The sequence below is a fragment of the Tenrec ecaudatus genome, chromosome 6 (assembly GCF_050624435.1).
Source record: "Tenrec ecaudatus isolate mTenEca1 chromosome 6, mTenEca1.hap1, whole genome shotgun sequence".
Lineage (NCBI taxonomy): Eukaryota > Metazoa > Chordata > Mammalia > Afrosoricida > Tenrecidae > Tenrec > Tenrec ecaudatus.
In genome coordinates, this window is record NC_134535.1 from 80,367,072 (window position 1) to 80,379,226 (window position 12,155).

At 44.8% G+C, this 12,155-nt stretch overlaps 2 pseudogenes; one reads left to right on the plus strand and one right to left on the minus strand.

The window, feature by feature from the left end:
- The first annotated feature begins 2,976 nt into the window (after positions 1 to 2,976).
- Positions 2,977 to 3,401, plus strand: LOC142451491 (small ribosomal subunit protein eS17-like; annotated as a pseudogene).
- Positions 3,402 to 6,667: 3,266 nt separating this feature from the next.
- Positions 6,668 to 6,808, minus strand: LOC142451982 (U2 spliceosomal RNA; annotated as a pseudogene).
- Positions 6,809 to 12,155: the final 5,347 nt, after the last annotated feature.

Genomic DNA, 12,155 nt, shown 5'->3' on the forward strand with positions numbered 1-12,155 from the left:
TCCTCCAAGTGCCTCCTCCCTAACCCCGACCCCACTCATGCCCACTCATGCTGAGACCCCCCTCAGGTTTAGCCTCTGCTAGCAACCTCAAAACACTGACTCAGAGAAGCAGATGTGCCCCTAATGTAATGCAATATGAAATCCAGTACACAACACCATCTGACAAAGGCTCTTTCAAAATGTATATATTTAGTAAATATATAGTATACATATATTGAACTTGATTCTAAGGGAGCGTTTAGATCTCCTCTCCAGTTTGCAGAAAATACAGGAGGAACCAGATAAGTATGAGACAGGAAGAAGCAAATCTGAAAAATCCAAAAGTTGGGACCTTCCACAGGACGACTGACTCATTTCTTGAGTAAGCCAGGGTTCCTTGAGGCTTGTCTCAGTTCAGTTTACCCCGCATAGTGTCTGAAAGCCAGCTGGCATAGAACAAGTTCAACACTGTAGCAGTAGCAGGAGCGAGCAGAGAATGATGGGATGGAAATAATAACACAGGATGGGAAGCAGGAAGTTACACACACACACACACACACACACAATACCGCCTACTCTCTCCCTACTCAGCCTGGGTCACAAGCCTGGCCCAGTGGGCATTGCTCAATTTTCCCTGAGTTCTCTTTATCTCTGTGTCAGCCCCACTGCATGATGTGATCATGATGTGAGAGATGCTGACTAGCTGGGATGTGGAAGGCTTCCATGTGGGAGCGTGTCCTGAATTCTGCCGCCGCCGCCACCGCCCAATAACTGATATTGAGAAGATGTTGTAGAAGCCTCAGCCTTCCATTTTCCTTCTAAACCGCAGAGCCTCCAGATGGCTGGCAAGAAGTGGCATGTCTTTGGCACTGTGCCCTAGGCTGATGTGGCAAGGGGAAAGAGATGCAGCAGCTGGGAAGGTGGCGAGCATTCCCACAGAAAGGAAAGGCAGCCAGGGCCCTAAGCCTGCACTGTAAGGGCAGAAAGCAGTCGTCGAGGAATGTTTTAATTATTACAATCACTTACTTTAACACCATTTGTGCTACTAAAAATGATCATCAAAAACTATTTCTAGTTTCACTTTTACCAACATGTCAGAGTGATCATTTTCCTGGATTCTCAACAAATTTTTTTTTTTAAAAAAGGTCAATCTGATCATTCCATTATTGACGTTTATATTTTCTTTCCTATTGCGGGTCGTTTGTATTTTGTGCTCTGGAGGTTGTCTTTTCATATCCTTTTATCTTTTATTTATTGAACCGTTTTCCTGAAAGAAGCTGATCATATGTACACTGGTTATTAATTCTTTGTTTCTCAAACCCAGAACTCACTGCCATCACCTTCTCATCAATAGCCACCCTATAGGACAAGGTAGAACTGCCCTGTGAGCTTGGAGACTGTAATTCTCTCTCTCTCTTTTTAACAGTTTTATTGGTACTTCATCCACATAGGGTACAATTCAATAGTTCAGTCATATCAAGAAGAATTATATAATCTTTTCCACATCAATTTTAGCACATTTTCTTCTTCCTTGTACTCATTGTTATTTGTATAATTTTTTTCAATGTTGGCAAAAATTATACACAAAACATTCTCCAATTCAACAACTTCTAAGTGGCTAATTCTGTGCTATGAAACTGTTAACTCTTTACAGGATTAGAAAGTCCAGTCTTCCTGGTGGTCACCAGGAGTGGGAACCCGGTGGCCTCCACCGCTTAGGCCGCGTGGATTCTTGCGTGCAGTGAGGCACGTCTCATGCAAGTCCAGTCTTTTGCCTGCAATTCTTTGTTTAAAGAATAGCTTCTCAAAAAATATACTACTAAAAAATTATATATATACTACTGATAATAATAAAGACTAGTTTCATTGAAAAATAAATAAATAATTCATATTTGTTTTCCCCACAAAAAAAGAATAGTTTCTTCATGTCAACTGTCCTTTCTTTCTTTTTTTGAGATTAAAACAAAATAATTCAGTCACATTTAATTATTATACAATGTACACTTCAATAAGTTTAGACAAATGTAAGTAACCATGTAACTAACACAGCAATCAAGATATAGAACCTTTTTTTACACTAAAAAGTTTACTGGTATGCCTGCTCACTATCCCCACCTCTAGTAGCTTCACCCAGGCAGTCAAGGACAAACTTGCTGTTATATAGTATCTACTGTTTGTTATATAGTATCTACTGTTACATAGTATCTACTGTTACATAGTATCTACTGTTACATAGTATCTACTGTTACTCTACTGCAAATAAGCTCTATGGAGCCTGTGATGGTTGGGGTTAAGTATAAACGTGGCCAGGCCATGATGCTCAGCACTGTATGGCTGTCCTCGATTTTTTTTTGTTGATCCAATGTAATTCTCCTCCATGTTGTGTATTATAAATCCTGACCTCTGTGTTCATATGTGATTATTATGTTAACGAGGCAGGATTAAGGTGGAGTGTACCCAAGTCAGCCCCTGCTTGAAGTCACAAAAGCCTCCACTTTTTCTTGTGTCTTCATGACCCACTGCCATCAAGGGCAACTCCTAGCCACCCTATAGAGGGTTTTTCCAGGCTGTAAAGCTTGACTGGAAAGTGGAGAGCAAATGCTTTGAAAATGATGAGGACAAAGAATGTACAGATGTGCTTTACCCAATTGATGGATATATGGATTGTGATATGAGTTGTATGAGTCCCCAATAAAATGCTTTTAAAAATATTTACTGGATATGACAAAATAATAATTGATAAATTATCATGGGTACATGAGGGAGAGAGGAGTGGGGAGGAAGGCAGGGGGAAAATTATGAGTTGATACTAAAGGCTCAAGTAGAAAGCAAATGTTTTGGGAGACATGATGGCAACAAATGTACAAATGTGCTTGACATACCGTGGATGGATGGATGGATTGTGATAAGAGTTGTATGAGCCACCCACACCACCCCCCCAAAAAAAGAAAAGATTATATATTAAAAAATCTGCTCTTTTATCATGGACCCGCCAACATGGGCCACGTTCGCACCAAAACCGTGAGGAAGGTGGCCCGGGTCATCATTGAGAAATACTCCACACGCCTGGGTAACGACTTCCACACCAACAAGCACGTGTGAGGAGATTGTCATTATTCCCAGCAAGAAGCTCCATCACAAGAGAGCAGGCTGTGTCACTCACTTGATGAAGAGGCTTCAGAGGGGTCCTGTGAGAGGGATCTCCATCAAGCCACAGCAAGAGGAGAGAGAAAGGACAGGTCATTACGTTTCTGAGTCTCAGCCTTGACCAGGAGATTATTGAAGTGGATCCAGACACTAAGGAAATGATGAAGCTTTTGGACGTTGGCAATCTGTCCAACCTGCGGGTCACTCAGCCCCCAGTTGGAATGAATTTCAAAACCTCCCGTGGGGCTGTTTGGATCCTATCCACAATGCTGTGATATTTTAATAAACCTGGGACAAAAACAAACCTTTACTGGATCAGGTGGCCTCAGCTCTACCCTACAGTGGGGCTGGGGAGTTTGAAGAGCTGAATATCTCTAAGTGCACAAACTGGTAGGGCTACCAAGCCTCCTTTTTTATCTTAAAAGAGATACAAAGGAGAGAGAAATTAACAGAGAGAAGGGACCAGATTACCACCTAAGAAGGAGGCATGCGAAGCTTGCTCTTTGGACCGCCTATTCCTGTGCTGAGAGACTCTGAGACTGAAGAAACAGAAAGAGCGCAAAAAGTGATAGAAGAAAAACCACAGAACTAGAAGACTGACCCGCAGGAGGTAGAGTGCTCGCTCATGGAACCAGGGAGTTGAAGGCCTTCCGGCCAAGCCTCACTGGTCAAGTGGGCCATCTCTCACCACTTAAGAACAGGGCTGAGAGCTAGGAGCCCTGGTGGTGTAATGGGTTACTTGTTGGGCTGCTAACCTCAAGGTCACCAATTTGAAACCACCAAGTGCTCTGCAGGAGAAGGATGAGGTTTTGCAATGACTGAATTGTATGATATGCAGATTGTGTGCTAGGAAACCCACAGGGGACAGTCTGGAGTTTTTGAAGAGCTTTGGAACGCTTGCCCAGGCTGTGCTGAGAGGCTGACAAGAGGCTGTCCTGACCAAAGAACTGTATCCTGACTCATTCGGGATCCCAAACGGAAACCTCTGCTGCTCCTGTTACATCCCATAACTGTTCGTGTTGTCTCAGTTCTGCGTGGCTGTGGCAGTAAAGGACTGAACCAGCAGAGGAGCAGCGAGTGTTGTGGGAAGACTGGCTGGTATAAGAAAGAAGGTAAGTCTGACTTCTGATTTATAGCAAACAGCCCTGATTTTGACTCTCTTTTCCCCTTATGAAGGAGCCCTGGTGATACAGCGGTCACGCATTGAGCTGAGAACCATAAGGTCAGCAGTTGGAAATCACCAGCCTCTCTGAGCAAGAAAGGTGGAGGCTCCTCCTCCCATCAAGAGGGACAGTCTTGGAAGCCCATCCTACAGGGTAGGTTCTACCTCAGCCTGCAGGGTCGCGGAATTGCCTCAGTGGCAGGGAGTTTGTTTTTACCCCCTTATGAAGTTAGAAAAGGTCAAATGCCTTCAGCTCGCCATCGCGACAGCTTTTTTGCACTCACCATGTTTGTTTGTTTCACAGTTTGATTGGCCCTTTATCCTCATGCCACACAATTCACTAATTCCATCCCATCAAGAAGAGACACACAGGTGTCACCACAATCAACTCTAGAACATTTTCTTCTTCCCTGTCTTCCTTGTGATTCCTGTAATTAGTTCTCAATAGGTCTTTGAGATACATCCAGGTTGTTAGGTGGATTGTAGCATGCTCCCTGTATCATTACTGAGTAGCATTCCACTCTATGGCTACACCACTGTTTGTTCCTCTTTCATCTATTGATGACCAATTACCGTATATACTTGAATATAAGCCCACCCGAGTATAAGCCGAGGTACCTAATTATTTCCTGGGAAACCAGAAAAACTGATTAACTCAAGTATAAGCCTAGGGTGGAAAATGCAGAAGCTATTGGTGAGTTTCAATAATCAAAACAAATGAAAATAAAATTACTAAAAATTGAGACATCAGTGGGGTAATGTATTTAAATATTTATTTTAAATAAAAAGCATAAATAAAAGGACAAGTCATTTAACATTAGTAAACCAGCACAGTAAGTGGGACATAGGTTCAACAAAAACAATAAGGTATCAACAGTGCTACCTTAAGAGTACTATTCCCTGAGCCCAATCAGCAACCAAGCTAAAATGTAAAGAGTTAAAATCCTTCAAAACTGGATTCCTCCTCATCATCCGTATCCCAATGCAGAGCTTCAGCTGGTGTGAGGCCATCATAGACGCTGTCCTCACTGAGATCGCCATCATCACCATCACTGCTGTCATTTTCATACAAAGCGCAGTCTTCACTGCCATCCATAGCATTACTAATACTACATTTCTGGAAGGCTCGTTCCACCATGTCTTCTGGAATGTCTTCCCATGCATCTCGAACCCACTTTGCTATTAACTCTATGTCAGGCTTCATGAGATTTCCTACTTTTGTTAGTCGGGCTTGACCAGATGACATCCATTCATGCCACTGACCCGTGTATAAGCCGAACCCCAGTTTTCCAGCAGACTTTTTGTGCTGAAAAACTCGGCTTATACACAAGTATATACGGTAGGTTGTCCCAGTGTTTCTTATGAATAAAGCTGCTATGAATTCTTGCGCATGTTTTTGGGTGGATAGGCTTTAATTTCTCTTGAGGAACTCACTACTCAGGGGTAAAATCGCACGTCTTGATCAATGTGAAGACTACGCTCTTCAATCCGCCAGCCACTCAGAGGAAGAGAGATGAGCTGACATCAACCGACTGACAGCCTGGGGCAGCCTGGGCGGACCTCAACAAGTTGCCATCCACTCAGCAACAGTAGGTTTGGTTTTGGGGGGTTTATGGTAAATTTATGTTTAACTTTATAGAAAACGGCCAAATGTCTCCAAAATTGCCACCCTGTTAATGGGCTCTAAGATACGACGGCCCCTATAATGTCTAGACATTTAGAAGAGGGGTTTATTCCATCTTAACCAGACTGCGAGAATCTAAAAGCCAGGCCTTAGATTGTGGTCCCAAGGGGACATTTCAGTGAGTTTATAAAGGCAAAAACACATTCATCATTGATCAGGGACTTAAGCAAGCCTATGACAAAAGCAGAAAGCAAAGTTAGTGTTGACATTCTTTCACAGTTAGTGAGCATTACAGGGTACAGGATTGATTCTAATATCCTGGCTACAGCATCCAAAAAAGGAACAATATTAAAGAGTAATAACGTTAGTTACAATGTCCTGATCCCGGGTACATAAGAATACATTCTATAAATTTTTTTTAAAAAGAACACATTCTAAAATAATCACTACCGGGACTTTCCTGAGATGGGAGGGGAAGGAGGCAGGTCATTTAACAGGCAACAAAATGACCTCACTTTGGTCAGTTTGCCTCAATACCATTTTATGTTTTCAAAATACTTTTTTTGGATATTAGATACTAATCCATTAAAAAAAACATTGGAAATCATTTCTATGTATCAGTTAGCTGCCTTTGAACTTTGATTTTGCTACCTCTTCAATAGCTGCCTTGGAGTCAACTCTGACTCAGTAACCTGACAGGGCAGACTGGGCATGTCCCTAAGGTTTTACTGCCCCACCTTTCTGCTTTGGAGACTAGTGGATTCAAATCGATGACCTTTCGATTAGCAAGCCTGACCCTCTGTGTCACCAGAACTTAATTAGTCATTACAACTTATTTTTTTAACTGGTAAGACCAGATGCTACACTTGATCTTAGCCAAAAGGCCGAGAAGCAATTAGAACTTATTTAGTTAATGAACCATATCTTTTGTTTTTGGACCTTGAGTTTTATTTGTCTTTGTTTTCCAGGTTGAGATATATGGACCTATGCTAGGCACAAAATACCGCCCCACCCCTCTACCCCCAATAAGTGTTCCTAGGATGTCAAAGCAGCAAGAGCTAGGGCTTCCAGTGCCACCCCCAGGAAGTTGTAAATAGGCTCACCTTTTGAAAACTTAGCTAATATAAATCAAAGGAGATGGATTTAACCATCAGTAAAAGAAACCCAAGAGATGATTTGCAAAGGAGAGGCTGATAAATTCTGGGCACACCCAAATTCAATCCATGCTTCATAGAAATCCTTTAGAATGCTAATCGTTTTTTTAATGCTAATCTTAAATTTTACACTTCTTGCTTAAACCTTTTCAAGGTTTTCCAATACCCTTGGTTTAAAGTACTTCAATCTATAAGGTTCTGGGCTATTTAGTCTTCTTCAGGCTGGCCACTATTTCCTCTTTCCGGTCCACACGGACTTGCAATTCTTCCGACATGCCATGTCTTCTCCATGTCAGGCTTCTTACTGTGCCTGCTGCTCTTTCTGCACCCTTGGCTCTCCCTTCACCCCCACTTCACTTCCTCCAGAGTCCTTTCTGGACTCTTTAATAATTCTCTCCAAAGGAAAACTTCTGTAACTCCTAAAGTAACCATAGATCTCAAAAAACCCTGCGATGGATGTATTCAAACTTGTCTTCTCAAAAAGTTTGTGAACTCCACAAGAGCAGAGACTAGTCTAGGATGTGACTTCCTAATTCAATGTCCAGCTTTCGAATGCATGTGGGGCAATGGAAAATACCATATATGGCTTGGGACAGAAATCAGGAAGACTGAAGAAGAATCGATGCATGTGAGTTATGGTGCTGGAGGGGACTATTGAAAGTAGCATGGCCTGCTATGATCTGACTTGGAAGAAGTACAGCCTGAGAGCTCCTTAGCGGCAAGGGTGGACAGACTTCCTCTTACGGACTGGAGACCCATGTCCGGAGGGATCAATCCCCGGAGAAAGACATCATGCTCGGTAAAGTGGAGGGACAGTGAAAAAGAGGAAGGCCCTGTGCAGGATGCACTGACGCCTTGGTTGTGCTCTCTCAGGCTCAGGCACAGAGACAATTGCAGGGATGGTGCAGGGCCTTGCAGGGTGTCGTTCTGCGGTGCACGGGGTCGCTGTGGGCTGGAGCAGACTAGATGGCATCCAACCGCCACAACCAGATGTGCCTAGCTCCTAATCTTTGATAACGGTTGAATGGGTGCATGTATTAAAGAACAAGGACCTCAAAGGATCGCAGACTCTGGCCTTTTTCTTGTAGGTAAGGGGAACCCACTGAAAGATTCGGAACCCAAGAGTGGATACGAAGGGTGTCGGTCAGTTCCACCAGATGAAAGTGAGCTGCTTAGGTGATCTGGTCGTATTCACTGTACAGTAAGAGGGTGAACACTTAAGGGAACAAGCATCCGGCTGGAGAAGATCATGATTCATTTTTAAAATCATTTTATTGGAGGCTCGTACAACTCTTATCACAATCCATCCATCCATCCATTGTGTCAAGCACATTTGTACACCTGCTGCCATCATCGTTCTCAAAACATTTGCCTTCTACTTGAGCCCTTAATATCAGCTCCTCATTTGCCCCCTCCCTTCCCACTCCCCTCCCTCATGAAACCTTGATAATTTATAAATTACTATTATTTTGTCACAGGTCATGATTCTTAACCCACTTAAGGATCTTTTTAAAAAGCACCCACACATGAGCTCCACCGAAGCCCATTTAAATCCTTGCCTCTTAAAATAAGAATAAGAATAAACAAGTCAATCCGTGCCTCTGAGGTTGAGTCTCAGAACATCTCTCCATCTAAAAAACCTGAATGTATACAGTCAAGGTTGAAAAGCTCAAGTTAGGAAGATGTTCCAGGCAGGGAGAACGGCAGAGAAGTGCACAGAAACACAGGCATCTGGGGGCCAGAGGAGTATATACAAGCAGCTAAGTAGGGCCCCTAAGGAGTTCTGCTGACCACAAAGTCGGTGATTCGAACCCACTAGCAGCTCCTGGGGAGAAAATGAGGCTGTGTGCTCCTGTAAAGATGAACTGTGGTAGGAACCCTGTGTGGGGCCACTGTGAGTCAGAATGGCCTCACTGGCAGTGGGTTTTGGAAAACAGGGTCAGAAGTGACTCAATGGTAGTTGTGATTGTGTAAGCACTGCTGGACATAAAATTCTAGACATAAAACTCTGAGCTTTTTCTTTCTGGTTAGGAGAAACTTTAGAAAAATGAGAGTACGGAATATGAACTCTACTTTTTAAAATCTAGGTACAGAGAGTTCAGTTAATCATGTTCCTGAGTTCATAGTACACGATTGTCACGTGGGTTCAGAGTAGGCCCCTCCTTTGTGTTGTCCCCGCTTTCCTGCCTGCTCCCTTAAACCCAGGCTAATAAGGCTGCTTACCCTTTGAGATACGTGTATCCTTGTTTTGCGGATGTGCTTCCTTTGCTGTTGAAGTTACCTGAAGCGTTTAATCATTCTTTAAATGTAATTTCTAACTTTTTCTTTTCACTCAACATTCTTTTGAAGACTTACCCATGTTGCCATAGGCATGGCTAATTGATTACGCCCAATGGTCGCATACCATTCACCACACTTATCTGTTTCCTGAAGGATGGATGGATCGCTTGCTTTCAGCTTCCTGCTAACCATGAACAAAGCTTGGATGAATATCCTCAGCTCAGACCTGTTCTCTTGTGGTTCTGTGCTGTGTAATGCTGTCTCATGCTGATTAGATCTAACTATTTCACCTCCCAATTCCTCCAAGGAATCCTCATTTCCTTAGGATAAAACACAAACTCCTGAGGATGACAAAGGCAGCCAGGAGCGCTGGCCCCTGTCGTCCACCTCCCAGGCATTTCCCACTCTTCCCCCACTCTGAGAATTTGCAGCCTTGCACCAGTGCGGGGCTCGTGTAGGCCCCTCTGCGTTTGCACGTGCTGTTAACTCGGCCTGGAATCCCCGTTCTTCCCTTCTCGGTCATCTTTCAGAGCTCAGCATAAGCATCCCCTTTCTGGGATCTCGCCCCTATAGCTCCTGGTAGGATGTCTGGGTAATGTCGTTTTCTCCCTGTCCCCCGTATAAAAAAGAGAGACTGCTTTCTACCCTCTAGGCTGCCGAAGGAAGAAGCCACAGGGACAGGGACTCCCAGAGACACAGCACTTTTAAAAAAATTTAATTTCAGCCGTTTTATTGACATGTCCCTCACATATCAGCACCTTTCCTTGAGTGAGCTTGTTATTTTTCAAGGCTGTCCCTTCTCACAGGAAGGCCGTTGGCGGTGCCTCTGGCGGATCGCAGAGGGTGTGTGAACCACCTTGAAGAAGAATTGAGCACTTCACCTTTTGCTCCACTCAGGGACTCCGCAAAGAGTGAGCCCGGGCAAGTGACTGGACATGTCTACACCTCTCGTTTCCTTGCTGTGAGGACCTAACCATACTTGCCTAGTTGATCAGGCTCGGTCAGCGAACCAATGAGTGACTGCCTGGGGAGTGTCACAGTCGCCTTAAAGAGAGAAAAATGCCAGCCGGTGGACGCGGGGCCTGGCGGCGGAGTGGCACACTCGCTGAGCGGCCGGGCTGCAAGGTTAACAGTCTGAACCCACCAGCTGTCACTCGGTGGGAAAGTAGAAACGAGAGGAGGCTTTCTTCTCCCGTAAAGACTGACCACGCAGAGACCCAGGGGCAGCTCTACTCTGTCCTGTGGGATCGCTGCCAGTCGGAATCCGCTCAGTGACAGTGACTTTGGTTCCAGTTTCATCCAGTGAATTCAGACTCTAGACCCCGGTGCCTGTTGAGAAGAGCACGTGGCAGATTTTTCAGCAGTGGGTTACTAGGTCTTTCTTCCAAGGCACCCTCTGGGTGGACTTGAACCTCCAACCTTTTGGTTAGTAGCCAAGCACCACCCAGTGGGTTCAACTCGAGACATGTTGCTTTGATGAGGAGATGGCCTTTTTACAACATTTGCTCTTCTTCAAGATGGGCTTCGCGTGTTCTCTAGCCAAGCTTGAGTAGTGTGAAAACGTGGGGGGTAGACTATGGGGAGCCCACTCCCTGGGTTTCCCGGCATGCTAAGCGGGCAGTGGGATGACAGGTAGAGCAAGAGGGCTGAAGAAGAGCAGAGCCCAGGCTAACATGACACAGAAGGAAATCTGAACCACGTCCTTTGGCTTGCCCCAATTACTGTAGGCTTTTCAAGGGCAAAGCTTTCCTGGTTGACTTCCTTATCTCTTCCATACCCCCTTGAAAGAGGCCCACACAGGTGCTCGCTAAATGTATATTAATTTATAAAGATAATCCAGAAATGGCAACATCAAATCTGAGGAGCGAGGCTTGTCCTTGGCCCTGCTGCTGCCGGTGATTAGGGGTATGCATGGATGTTCCCCCAATGTGTCTGTCTGACTCCTTCCCTGCCTCTCTACTCCAACCTCATCCCCCTCTCTCTTCCCCCTGCTTCCTGGGGAAATGTCCTCTTGTTTTAAGAATGAGCTGGGCGCTGCCCTTGGACTTTTTCAGTGCGTTCCTTATAGGTTACATGGTAGGTGGGCAAAACAAGACAACAAAAACCCCAGACGGACTGCCATGGAGTCCGTGCTGACACCGTGACCGCTCTGTCAGGGCAGAGTGAGTTTCCAAGGCTGTAACTCTTTACGTCAGTAGAGAGCCCCCTTTTCCTCCCACCTGGCGGTTCATGGTATTATAATACAGTCTAAGAGGGGGACAGGGACGTACAACAGAGTAAGCCATGGAGGCTCCATTTATGCCCTTTTCTGTCTGACTTCCAAGGCTGTACACTTAAACCACTTCCAGCAGACCTCCCAAACACGCTCAAATACAACTGTTTGTCACCCTGTCTTCCACAGATTGTCCACCTCTTGATAATTGCTAAGTTCTATACAGTACTTGGGCTTCAATTCTGGTTTGCCAAAGAGTATGGTGGCAGTGACAGCCCAAGATCCATTTGTAAAGATCAGTCACCATGTAAATGAAGCCTCCATTGGATGCTTTCTGGTCATTACCCAAGGACATCGATAAAACCTGACCCTCAGGCAGAATGCTTTAGCGAGTGGATGATTGCCTCCTTGCTTCTTTGGCCAGCCCAGGAGGGGCCATCGCTCTCCTGCGGGCTTGCCAGTTTGGCCCTGACCACGCTGTTCAGAAGGTCCTGGACCAGTCTTGTAAACCTTTCTATCTAATGACGTACGTGTCTCAATCCGGGTCTTGTTCCTGCTTCTCTAGTCCCACCTGCAATTGTGATAGACTGATCTGCC